At 31.8% G+C, this 12,643-nt stretch overlaps 1 pseudogene; it reads right to left on the bottom strand.

The window, feature by feature from the left end:
• Positions 1 to 10,059: 10,059 nt before the first annotated feature.
• On the bottom strand, positions 10,060 to 10,178 carry LOC112476896 (annotated as a pseudogene).
• Between the last annotated feature and the right edge of the window lie 2,465 nt (positions 10,179 to 12,643).

Below are 12,643 nucleotides of genomic sequence, written 5' to 3'. Positions count from 1 at the left end.
CTGTCTTTTCTTTTTGAACTTTTTAACACTTAGTAGAAAAAAAAATATTCCAAATCCAATCTAACCAACTTAGTAGAACCAAAACTTCCCACATTTTCTTTGTACTTAGGCACAGAATAGGGAGGAAAAAGACTTTAAAAATCTGTTAGGAATAAAAGGATCTTTCTATATTTTTTTCCATTAAACCCCAATTATCATCACAAAACCAAAAATGAAATGTTTTACTTGTTTTTATTCATAGGCATGTATAATGAATATATAGGTTAATGACTAAAAAAGCAGTCATACAATTAAAAGAATAATTCTACAATAGTTTTTGCAATATCATTATACATTTAGTTTAATTGGAGATACTAAATTTTAATTGGCTTTAGCAATCACACAATTTTCTTTAAAATAAATAATTTGTTATGAATATAAAAAAGATTATTTGTTGTGTATACAGAAATAATATTCTTAATTATTTATATTTGTTCTTTTTTTCAATGTCGTTTTTATTATAGGAATGATCAATGATATTATTATTCAGTCAAAAGCTTTGTTTAAAGTATTTACTCATTGATAGTAGTAATTAGTTTATGTCTATTAAATGACTCAGGCACTTCAAACCAACTGTCAGCAAATTCTCAGCCATCAGAGAAAATGTGCTAGCCCATTGAAAATGTACTCATCTGTCCCCTTTCTGTAACCTTCCAGTACTTCCTTGATCTTCTTCCCTGACTTCCTGCTTTGATGAAGAAAATCTAGAAAGTATAATAATGGTTTATAAGCTCATGTGTTAGAAGAAAGTTTACTTATGTAGAGATATGTAGCATACAGTTCAGATAAATTGTAAAGACAATTGGACTACATGTTTCACAGAACAAAGGGCAACAAGAATGCACTAGGTGAAGATGCTGGTCAGAGCAATTTATTTTTAGCCTATATGGCACACAAAAAAACTACAAGAAAGTATACTATTTAGAAAATAAACGATGTATCCTAAATGCTTTGCTTATATTTCTCCCTTAAAATTCACTTCAATCATATGATATGAGTAGAATTATCTTATTTTTACAAATGAGGAAACTGACAGGTGAATGATAACCTAATATCAGACCTAGTAAATTGAAAGGCCAAATTTCAAATTTATTAAAATGATTGCCAAGTCTCTTTTTAACCACCATATTAAGGATTATACTTATAACTGAAGTTCAAGAAGATAGTATACCTGGCAGAAGATAAATAACTGAAGAAATAAAGGCTGAGAATTTTTAAAAACTGATGAAAGACAATAAATAACTGATTTTAGGAGCTCATTTTTAAACCAGTCTGAATAAATACAAGGAACAAACACACTTAGACCCATAATAGTAAACCTAATGAATATAAATCTTATGAGAAACCCAGAAAATAAAGTCATATTATTTTCAAAGAAAAAATAATAGAACTGATGACCTAGTACTTAAATATAGAAGTAAAGGCAAAAGAAAATGATGCAATGTCATCAAACTGCTGAAATAAAAAATAACTGCCTACCTAGAACACCATATGCACAAAAGAAAAAAAAAAAAACCTTTCAGAGATGAAGAAAATTTTGAAATATTTTCTATCAAAAAGAGAGAGAATTGGTCAGTAGCAGGCCTGAAGTTAAGAAAACAGAAAGGAAAGAAAAATGATGTCAAATGGAAGCATGGACATATAAAGAGCAATAAATATAAAGAGATGAAGTAAACATATGGAAAATATAAACTATTGCAGACTATATAAAGTAAAGTTCTATAGAGGTTAAAATACATATAGAAATAAAATATACATTAAAAAGTATGCAGTTTTAAGGTGAAATAGATCATGCACTTTTCAATAAACGGTAGAAGTGCTAAATGATATTAGACTTTAGTGACTAAATGGGGCATGTCACAATTTCTAGGTAATAACTAAATGAGCCATAAAGAAAGTGATAATTAACACACTGTGAAAGGAAGATGAATAATAAAAACAAGTAATCCCAAAGAAGGCAAGGAAATGAGAAAAATAACATAGAACAAGTAAAATGACAGAAAACAAGAATTAAGTTTATTAAAAATATATGTCACAATAATAGCACATTAAAAATACACAAAATAAATAATATTCTTAAGATCCACACCATAAATATAACATAAAAATGTTAAAAGTAACAAAATGGAAAGAGATGTACCATGTAACACTAACTGTGGCAGACTGAATAATGCTCCCCAACCTCTCAACCAAGATGTCCCTGTCCTAATCTCTGGAACATGTGTTACCTTATATGGCAAAAGGGATGTTGCAGATGTGATTAAGTTAAAGATTTTGAGATGGGAAGGTTATCCTGAATTTTCCAGGTGGCCCTGATGTAATCAAAGGGTCCTTATAAAAGTGAATCAGAAAAATCAGAAAGAGAGTAGAAGATGTGATGACAGAAGCAAGAGGTTGCAGTGATATCACAAAGGGACTAGGAGCCAAGAACCACCAGAGGATTATAAAATTATAAAAGGTAAGAAAACTGTCATCCTCTTCAACCCTTCTAGTCAATACCTTGATTTTAACCCAGTGCAACTGCTTTTAGATATCCAGCCTCCAGAGCTATAAGTGGGATAAATTTGTATTGTTTTAAACCACTAAGTACATGACAATTTATTATAGCAGCAATAGAAAACTAATACACTATCCCAAAGGAAATAGAGTTATTATAATAAAAGAAGGCAAAGCAGAGTTGAAGATTAGGAGAATTACTAGATATGCAGAAGAACATTTCTTTAAATAAGTCAGTCCACCAGGAAGGTACACAATACCTGCATCCACCTAATTGCATAGCTTCGAATTATATGAAGCAAACCTGACAAAAACAAGAAAAAATAATCAAATTGGGAAATTATAGGTAGATATAGTTTTAAAATTTATTTATTTAAATTAGTTTCAAGTATACAGTACATTGGTTAGACATCTATATAGTTCATAAAACTATCCCCCCAACTGGTCCTTCCCTCCCCTGGCCCTCCACTTAGCCATCATATTAATGCTAACTGCATTCCCTCTGCCATTCTCCCAGCCCCCTAAACCCTCTCCCTTCTGTCCATCACCAAATTGTCCACTATATCTGTGAGTCTGTTTTTGATTAGTTCTTTTTGTTCCTTAGATTCCACATATAAGTGAAATCATATGGTATTTATCTTTCTCTGTCTGATTTAATTCACTCAGCATAATAACATCTAGGTCTATCCATGTTGTTGCAAATGGTAGGATTTCATTTTTTTTTAATGGCTGAGTAATATTCCTTTGTAAATATGAACCATAATTTCTTTATCCAATCATCTAACGATGAATACTTCAGTTGTTTCTAAGTCTTGGCCACCATGAATAGTGCTGCAATGAACATTGGGGTTCATATATCTTTACAGAAAAAAGTATTAAAACTTTTTGGGTAGATACCCAGAAGAGGAATTGCTAGGTCATATGGTAATTCTCTTCTCTATTTTTTGAGGTAATTCCATATTGTTTTCCATAAATTGTTTTTCAATTTACATTCCCACCAGCAGTGTATGAGAGTTTCTTTTTCCCTATGAACATTTATTTTTATATATATTAATACTTCAAACATATAAAAAATCACACCAATTGCCTGACAGCTGTTTTATTTTAAAATATGTTTAATGTGATATAACTGTATTAATTTAACAGTTCAACTCTTGGAAGACATTTTAAAAATTATTTTCTAATTATCAAGACTTTATAAAGAATCGCTTTCTTGACAAAAAAGAACAGTCTTAATCTCTACATGTCTTATTGTGTATAGTTGTGGAAGTAAAGGTAACTTGCTAATTCAATACTTGCTCTTTACTGCACAGCAAAGTTATTTCACAGTGTCTTATTTAATCATTTCTCTGACAGGAAGCTTTGTTTTTTTATTTTCATTTAAGAAATTAAAAGTCATTCCCAAAAAACAAAAGTATCATATGATCAAATCAACATATGAACTTAGGAATGTAGAACTTTAATGTGCCATGCACGTGGAATACTGAGCAGGATGTAGATTTCATAAGTTTAAAAGAACATTATAAACACCTATGATAGCAGCACTGCTATGCAGAGCTATCAACAAATTAGCTATCCTACTTAATATTAGACTATCTATTACCGAAAACTCACATTGGCAATGAGGTTACAATTACTTTCATAGAAGATATTTTTACGTGGCATTGTCTCTGGACAACAGAAAGAAATATAATTTTTTTTACTGTATCACTATGTTTTATAAGACATTATGGAGCAAAATGAATGTCTTTTGGGTTATAATATATTGTTTCAAATTAATATTTACCTAACCAAACAACAGGAATGGATAAGGAGACTAAAACTTTTATGTCATTTAAGAAATTAATTCCAGCTTTTAATTACGATTTATACTGCACTTTGGGAAACTTTGAGTTAAAGAGTTGCAATTTTTCTTCTTAAACAAGAGAGGTGACCTCAGCCTTCACTAAGTGCTTAGTGGAAGCATTTAGCACAGCAAAATTGCAAGAGTATCCCAGGAGAAAATGAACTGCCATTGATATCAATGTCCTTTATAGAAAAGAAACTCCAAAACAATTTTACCTTAGTAGAAGAATGAAGATAGAGCTGATTAACTCCAAGCTAATCAAATGTGTTGGCCAAAAACACTAAGTGGGATACTCTCAAAGCTTTTTTTTAAACAAAAGTAATCAAGAATCTGTATCATTCTAACAACGTTTATCATAAGGTCCTGAAATCTCTATACACTTAGTCAAAGGTGTTATTTCAAGATATAGGCTGTCCTTAGCCTGTACTGTTCTTGCCTTTCACAATGATACTGATACAGAGTTCTAAAGATTTTATTCAAAAGATTTCAACTTTAGAATTTCAGAGGGTTACGAAGAACTTTAAGTTAAAAAAAATAATCACAGAATAGAAAAAGAACTAAATGATATATAAACATTGGCGTGTGTATATTTATTTAAACATATGTGTGTGATTTCACGAATGATCACATTTAAAAATAAATGTAGTCAATACTAGCACCAATAAATAAGTTGAAACTATATAATGCTGTAAAACCTTCTGGATACCCAAAAGAGAGCATATTATTTTCAATATAGACCTCTGAAATTCCAGTGGATTTCTTTTCTGAATATCACCATATTAGTTAATGGTTATCTCAAAAATCTCATAAAAGTAAATTGAATCCATATTGTCCTTTTAATGAAGACTGTCACAGAAATGTCACAGAAATGATGTATATTCAAATCCTACTTTCCAACTGAGAATATTTTTTAAGAAAAATAATAGGAATGTTTGCTCTAAAATAAGAAAAATAATATAAACATTAGATGGTGATAAATAACCCAAACCCATTCATATCCTCTGGTGGTTATAAGAAAAAAAAAAGGAAGATAAATTTTAAGATCAATCTTTTTTTTAATGTCTGTGCTACTTAGCTATGTATCCTAATGATTCTATTTCTTGTTTACAGATAATACAAATAAACTTAAATGAATTTGAGCAAAATTCCAGATGTTTCAGCAAGGGAATTAAATGTAATCTCAGGGAATACAGGAGGAGATATGCAGTAGAACCTCAAAATGGAATTGAAACCAGGAACTAGGAAGCCATCAGGGTCCATTCTCAAGTTCTTGAAGCACCTTTCAGCTTTTAAACAAAGAATTTCTGTGCTCCTCCATGCACATGCTATGAACCATAGTTCTTATTGTAAAAATAAAAAAAAAAAAAGAAGTAATAATGAATTCTCTGCATCTTCTACATCCTTTCCATATTTTCTCTCTTCTTGTCTTTATTTCCAGTACGCTCAGTTCAATTTCCAGTGTACTCTCAGCAGATTTTTTCTAGCATGAGTCTCACTCCTCTTGGGAAATAAATTTTTTGTTGGATATTTTGAGGTTGTTAAACACACCTCATCCCTAGCACCCTTTATGTTTTCCACATTGATTTTGGCATCGCTTGTAGATTAGAAGCTGTGCAATCTTTTTCTAAATTTTGATTGTCTTTTTCAGATTCATTTGCTGAAGATTTCACTTCCAATTTTTTTTGGCCAGGAGAGGAATGGGTAAGTACCTGTAGGCAATTTCTAGGTTCTCTGGCTTAAGTTGAGGACCATCACACTAGCTGCTTCCTTCCCTCTATTTGCCTTGTCTAGGTCTTGCTGGTGTCAGTTTCTTTACCCCACATGTTTATATTCTGGATCAGGAGGTATAGAAATAATTTATCATCGAATTTATTAACAATGTTATCATGGTTTTAGTTTTTTGTTGGTTTTTATTTGTTTTTTTTTCATTTGTTATATGGTTGCTCTGTTAATGTTCATGAGCAAATTTGGTGAGATTTTAAAAAGTTATTAAACCACAATCATCTAGTCACATACAAAATCTAACTATTGCTTCATTTTATTGTTTTATTTTATTTTGTAAAAATAAAATTCAATATAGTAGATTCATTGAGAATTGCTAACTCCTATGAATAGACTAGGGACCAAACATTTTTTTTTTTGAAATAATTTTAAACTTAGAGAGAAACTGAAAAAATAACAGTATAAAGTTGACTTACATCCTCCACCTAATCTTTCCTAAAGTTAACATACCCACAGTACAATTGTTAGAGTGTACAAAAAGTTCATTTTTGCAGTAATATTAACTAAACATAAGATCTTATTTAAATTTCAATCTTTTTTTTTTCCTGATAGTCTTCTGTTATAGGACCGCACACTGCATTTAGTTGTGTCTCCTTCATTTCCTCCTATCTGTACCAGATCCTCAGTCTTTTTTTGACTTTCATAATCTTGACTCTTTCAGAAAGTACTAGTAAGTCTTTTTTTTCCTTGGAATGTCTCTTAATTTGTTTTTCTGATATTTGTTATGATTAAATTGATGTTATATGTATTTTTACAGGAATGTCACAAAATGGTGCAATGTCCTCAGTGCATCTTATCAGAGGGTACTTGATGTTAATATGTTATTACTAATGATGTTAATCGATCGCTCCGTCTTCGGAGTTTCTCCACTATACCATCAATGTTCTTCCCCTTGTAACTGATAAATATCATGACGCTATACTTAGAAACTATGTAGATATTCTGTTTGTCCCATTGACTTAAATATCTCTAAGTGAGCTTATTTACAATTATTATTATTATAGTGACCATTACATTTTAGTAGTGATTAGATAGATGTTTTATTTCTGATTTAGTTTCTTTTCTTTGCTGTAAAGTTTATTTGGGGTTAAATAGGTAAAAATACGATGTCTCCTTCAGCCCTTTATCATTTCGTTAATTTTTAATTTTCTTCATTTCCTTCCATATTTTTATTGATTTTGACCTCTTTAAAAACTCCTGTTCTTAAACACTTAAATATACTGTGAAATAACATTAAATAATTTATTAAGTAATAAGTAATATTAAGCAATTTTACATCATAAAAATACATGAAGCAAAAAAAAAAAAGATGGTGACATTAGGATGCCAAACAAGTTTATGAAATGACTTTTGTGTAATAGTATTGAAAAAAAATTAAATAACAAACTTTTGTATTGAAACCAAGGTAAACAGTCTCAAAAAGATTTTAACCCAATCCTTCAGCACTACTTACCAACAATAAAATACTTTTTGAGCTACAGTAGCTTGCTGTTTTCATTTTGATATGACTATCCAATAAATTCTACTAACTCTTTGAGAACCCAAAATATCAGATCATTTATTCCTTTAGGTAAATACTTTCTTCTACTTCACTTGCTTTCTCATGTATATACATGAAAATTTTACATAAAATTTATATCCTACTGGCTGAACTTGCATAAACTCAACATTTTTTTTGAGAATACAAACATTTAAAATGTTTACTTGCAAATCTTAAAATACACTTACTAATCTGGGAAAAATCACTGTTTACCACAAGATTTGCCTAATCCTGCTATTTTACTATATAACCTCAGGTGTACACAGATATATCTGTATATTAAAAATGCTTTGAGTAAATAGTTTTAAAAATTGAAATTAGATTTTTAAGTGCCAGATCTTTTTGAGAAAAATTGTTCTTTATTGAGATTCTTTTTAATTGCATCATCTATTCTTCTGGTTAAATAAAAACAATATCTTATGGGCTCGAAATTTTCTCCCAAGTTCAATATGGTGATAGCTTGTGATCATTGTCATTAGGGGTCATTTCAGTCTCAGTAATATAGCATTGCCTTCAAGGGTAAGCTGTATATTCATAAATGTTTATTCTAAACTAAATGTTTTAAAACTGCAACAGATTTAAAACTTTTTTATTTCAAAATGATTATAGATTTGGAAAAAGTTGCAAAAATAATACAGACAGGTCCTATGTGCCCTCAACCAGTTTCCAATTGCAACATCTTACACAACTATAGAACATCCAAACCAGGAAATTGATGTTTGTATAATCCACAGAATTTATTCAGACTTTTTATTATTTGCATATGTGTGTTGTATTTGTGTGTATTTCTGTGCAATGCAATTACATGAATAAATACACATAGCTACCACAGTCAAGATACAGAACTGTTCAGTCTCCGTAAAGTTCTTCCCTCTGCTACCTTTTTGTTATCACATTTACTCTTTTCCCTTGTTCTGCCTCTAAACTCTAGTAACTACTAATCCGTACTCCATTTGTATAAGTTTGCCATTTCAAGACCATTACATAGACTTGAGCTGCAGGTATATAGCTTGAGGAATTGTGCCTGGGACAGAAGCTGCAGCTAGACCCAGAGCTGAGCTATCCCCACAACTTCCCAGGATGTCCTTGGTGAAGGTGTGCAGATGCCATCCTGAAAATGAAATACTAACCCCTGTGGCATGCTCTTCAGCACCACCCTGGGATGTCTTCTATGACCAGAAATTCCTGATGGAGATTAGGAATTCCATATGGCCAACTTTTTCCCTCCTATGGGACCTGTGAAACAGCCTCAGGATCACCAGCCCTGCCAATGATGAGCCTCCCACTGAAGCCAGCCAGTGCCATCTAGGCAAGAGTTCAAAAGATAAACTAGTGAGCAGTAAAGAGTCAGTTTGTGATGAACATCTAAAGGTCCAGTCATCAGAGTGAAAAAAGTCACATCTTAGGCCTTATGAAAGTTCTCATCCTGGGCAGGCATGGGGTAAAGTGTTGGCTACCCTAGCCCTTTCCTCAATCACTCAGCACACCTGTTCCCCTTTCCTCTTTGTGAACTCCGGCAGATACCCCCCACTGCTGCGGCAGGAGCTGCCAGCCCAAGGGGAATGACTGCAGCAGAGAGCCAGGAATGATCTCCTTGCTCTTCCAGTCCTATTCTCTGAGTCACACCCACTCCTCCCTTAGTTTGGTGAGTGGGGGAAAACGCCCCTCTTCTTCTTTCTGCAAGAGAGGAAATAAAAGCCACTTTCACCTTAGAGCAAATGAGATATGGGATAGAAAATGGTATATAAATAAATTAATAAAGAATGTAAAATTTGGGGATTGTTTTTTTTTCACTCACTCATTCTCTCAGATCCTTTTAGGTTGTTATGTGTACCAATACTATGTTTTTATTGCTGAGTAGTATTACAAAATATGGACATATCAGTTTATTTAACAATTTATTTGTTGAAGAAGATTTGAACAGGTTATATTTTGGGGCTGTTATAAATAAATCTACTGTGAACATTCAGATACAGTTTATTGTGTGAACATATATTTTCATTTCTCTAGGTTAATGCCAGAAGTACAGTTGTTGGGTTGTATGGTATGTTCATGCTTAGATTTTTAAGAAAATCTATTTTCTTAAAATAGATTTATGTAAGAAAATAAATCTTATTGTGCTGTCTTCTAATCCATGAACGTGGCGTAGCATATATCACAATCATTTAGATCTTCTTTGATTTCTATTATTAACATTTTGTAGTTTTAAGCATATAAATTCTATACATCTTTTGCTTTTTTTTTTAAATTATTTTTTATTTTTATTTTTTGAGGCGAGGCAACCCTTGGTTGACCTCGCAGATTGCAAGGACCTTGTCAGCTTACAATCCCTTTTCTTTAATTTTTTATTTTTTTATGCCTACAGCACCTGGTCTTCCTAGGTGGTCTCCCATCCAAGTACAAACCAGGCCCAACCCTGCTTAGCTTCTGAGATCAGACAGGGTAGGCCTTGTTCAGGATAGCATGGCCATAGACATCTTTTGTTTTATTGATACCCAAATATTTCATCTTTTGACCAATTGTAATTGCTGTTGTGACTTTAGGTTTCCGCGTACTCAATGCTAGTATACATAGAAATATAGTTAAATTACATGTGTTTACATCGGTTTACTTATTAATTTTTGAAAAATTTGTGCCTATTTCTTGAGATTTTCTTCACATACTCTCATGTTACCTACAAAGGTGACCTTATTGCCTGGACTAGGACTAGGACTATGGAGAGTAAGAGTGTTGACAACAAATAGCCCTTCCTTGTTCTTTATCTCAGAAGAAAACCTTCAGTCATTGATCATTAAATATGTTAGCTCCAGTATTTTATCGACGTTCCTTATCAAGCTGAGGAAGTTTCTCTCTATTTCATTAACTCAGAATTTTAATCACTAGTCATTGTTGATTTTGTCAAATTGATATTAATCAATTGATACAATTATGTGGTTTTTCTACCTTAGCTTATATGGCAAATTATATTGATTGATTTTTGAATACTGAACCTACTTTGCATCTTTGGAATAAAACCCACTTGGTCACAGTGTATAGTTATTTTATATATTGCTAGATTCAATTTGCTATACATTTCTTGAGCAATTTTGTACCTATGTTTATGAGGAATACTGGCCTGTAGTTTTTGTTTTGTTTAACTGCCCTTGTCTAATTTTAGAATCAGAGTAATATTGGATTTATAAAGTTAATTGGGATATATATCCTGTTCTTCTATTTCTAGAAGAGATTGTGTATAATTGGTGTTATTTATTTTGTAGACTTTTAGTAGAAATCTCTTGTGCATCTGTATCTAGAGATTTATTTTTGGGAGAATTTTCTAACTACAAATTCAATTTATTTAATAGATTTAGGCAATTTAATATTGGTTCAGTTTTTGTAGTTATCACTCTAAGAAATTGATTTTCATTATTTCAGTGGTAAAATTTGTATGTCACCACTTGAATAGGTTTCAATTTTATTTAACTTCAGTTCATGTATGTAATTTCCAAATATAATTCTCTAATCTTTCATGGTAAACGTATTTTTGAATTTAAAAATATCATTTCTTAGTAGTTTGAATTCTTCCAATTTAGAGACTCCACATATCCAACTTGCTATCCACCTATGAAGAAAACCAAAAACTTTATCCATTACGTTATCAGAAAACTATATATCTTACTGATGGATCATAACAGAAATACACTTTCAAAATGATTTAAAAAAAAAACCTCAAGGCATGTTTGTTCTGTTTAAAATGGCTGGGAAGTACAGAAATAAAAGAGGAGTCATAAACGAAGGTTGATTTTCTTTATGAAGCCCGAATTCCTCTGTGGTATTTATCTCAATTTCTACACAAAAACTTGAAAATCAAAAGAAACTTGCCATCAATAAAAACTACAAAATGATTAAAAAGGAAAATAAGACAGATTGAAAGAAATAGCAGGTGAGATAGAAAAGTCTCTTAATCGTCAGCCTATATTCCATAACTTAGTAGGGAAAAAATGCTATGATGGTTAATTTTGTGTCAATTTGGGCCGCAGGCTGCCCAGACTTTTGGTCTAATGTTATTCTGTGTCTATAAGGTTTGTTGTTGTCATTGTTGTAATTTGAGATTAATATTTGAATCACTAGACAAAGTAAAAGAGATTACCCTCTCTAAATTGGGTGTTCCTCATCTAATCGATTGAAGATCTGAATAGAACAAAAAGCCTTGGTAGGAGGCAACTTGCCTCTGCCTGACTGTCTTCCAGTTGGGACATTGTCTTCTCCTGCCTTCATACTCAGACTTGACTGGAACTATCCCATCAGTTTTCCTGGCTCTCCAGCTTGTCAATGCTGATCGCAGGACTTTTCAGCTTCCATAATCACGTGAGCCAATTCCTTATAACAAATCATATATATTAAAATATATATTCTATTCCTCTGGAAAACCCCAAATTATACAAATACATTGACCACTGCAGAAGTTAGCCATTAAGGCAAGCCATTAAGAATTCTGGCTACTGAGAGAAGGACATCTGAAGTAGCTATATCACAAAAGTTAGTGAGAAGAGGTGAACATAGGGTAATTAAGAATTATGAAATGGGGAAGTCCTTCACATGAGGTTTTTCAAAGAAAAATTCATACATGTGTAAGAAGAACTCAAATGTTTAGTCATATGATGCATAGAAGATATCGTCAGGGAAGCAATAACAGCCCAGAGGAATAAATTAACCACAAGTTAAGTAAAGAATTTTGCTGTTTTCTTTTCCCTGAATCCTAAATGCTTTAAAGGTTGAAAGCATGCTAAAGAGGAATTGTGGTGAAAGGAAAGTTAATGTCGCATGTCTTTTCACTGTGAACTTTGGAGAAAGAGATGAATATTGAATTGTTTGAGAAATTTCAATTTTAAATGGATTAATTTTTATATAACTTGTGAAAACTAGAAGTTTCCAGAAAGTTATAGAGCCTATGCAAGAAC

The sequence above is a fragment of the Pteropus alecto genome, unplaced genomic scaffold (genome assembly GCF_000325575.1).
Source record: "Pteropus alecto unplaced genomic scaffold, ASM32557v1 scaffold81, whole genome shotgun sequence".
NCBI lineage: Eukaryota > Metazoa > Chordata > Mammalia > Chiroptera > Pteropodidae > Pteropus > Pteropus alecto.
The sequence above is the reverse complement of the archived record's forward strand: the minus strand, read 5'-3'. Positions and strand labels throughout refer to the sequence as shown.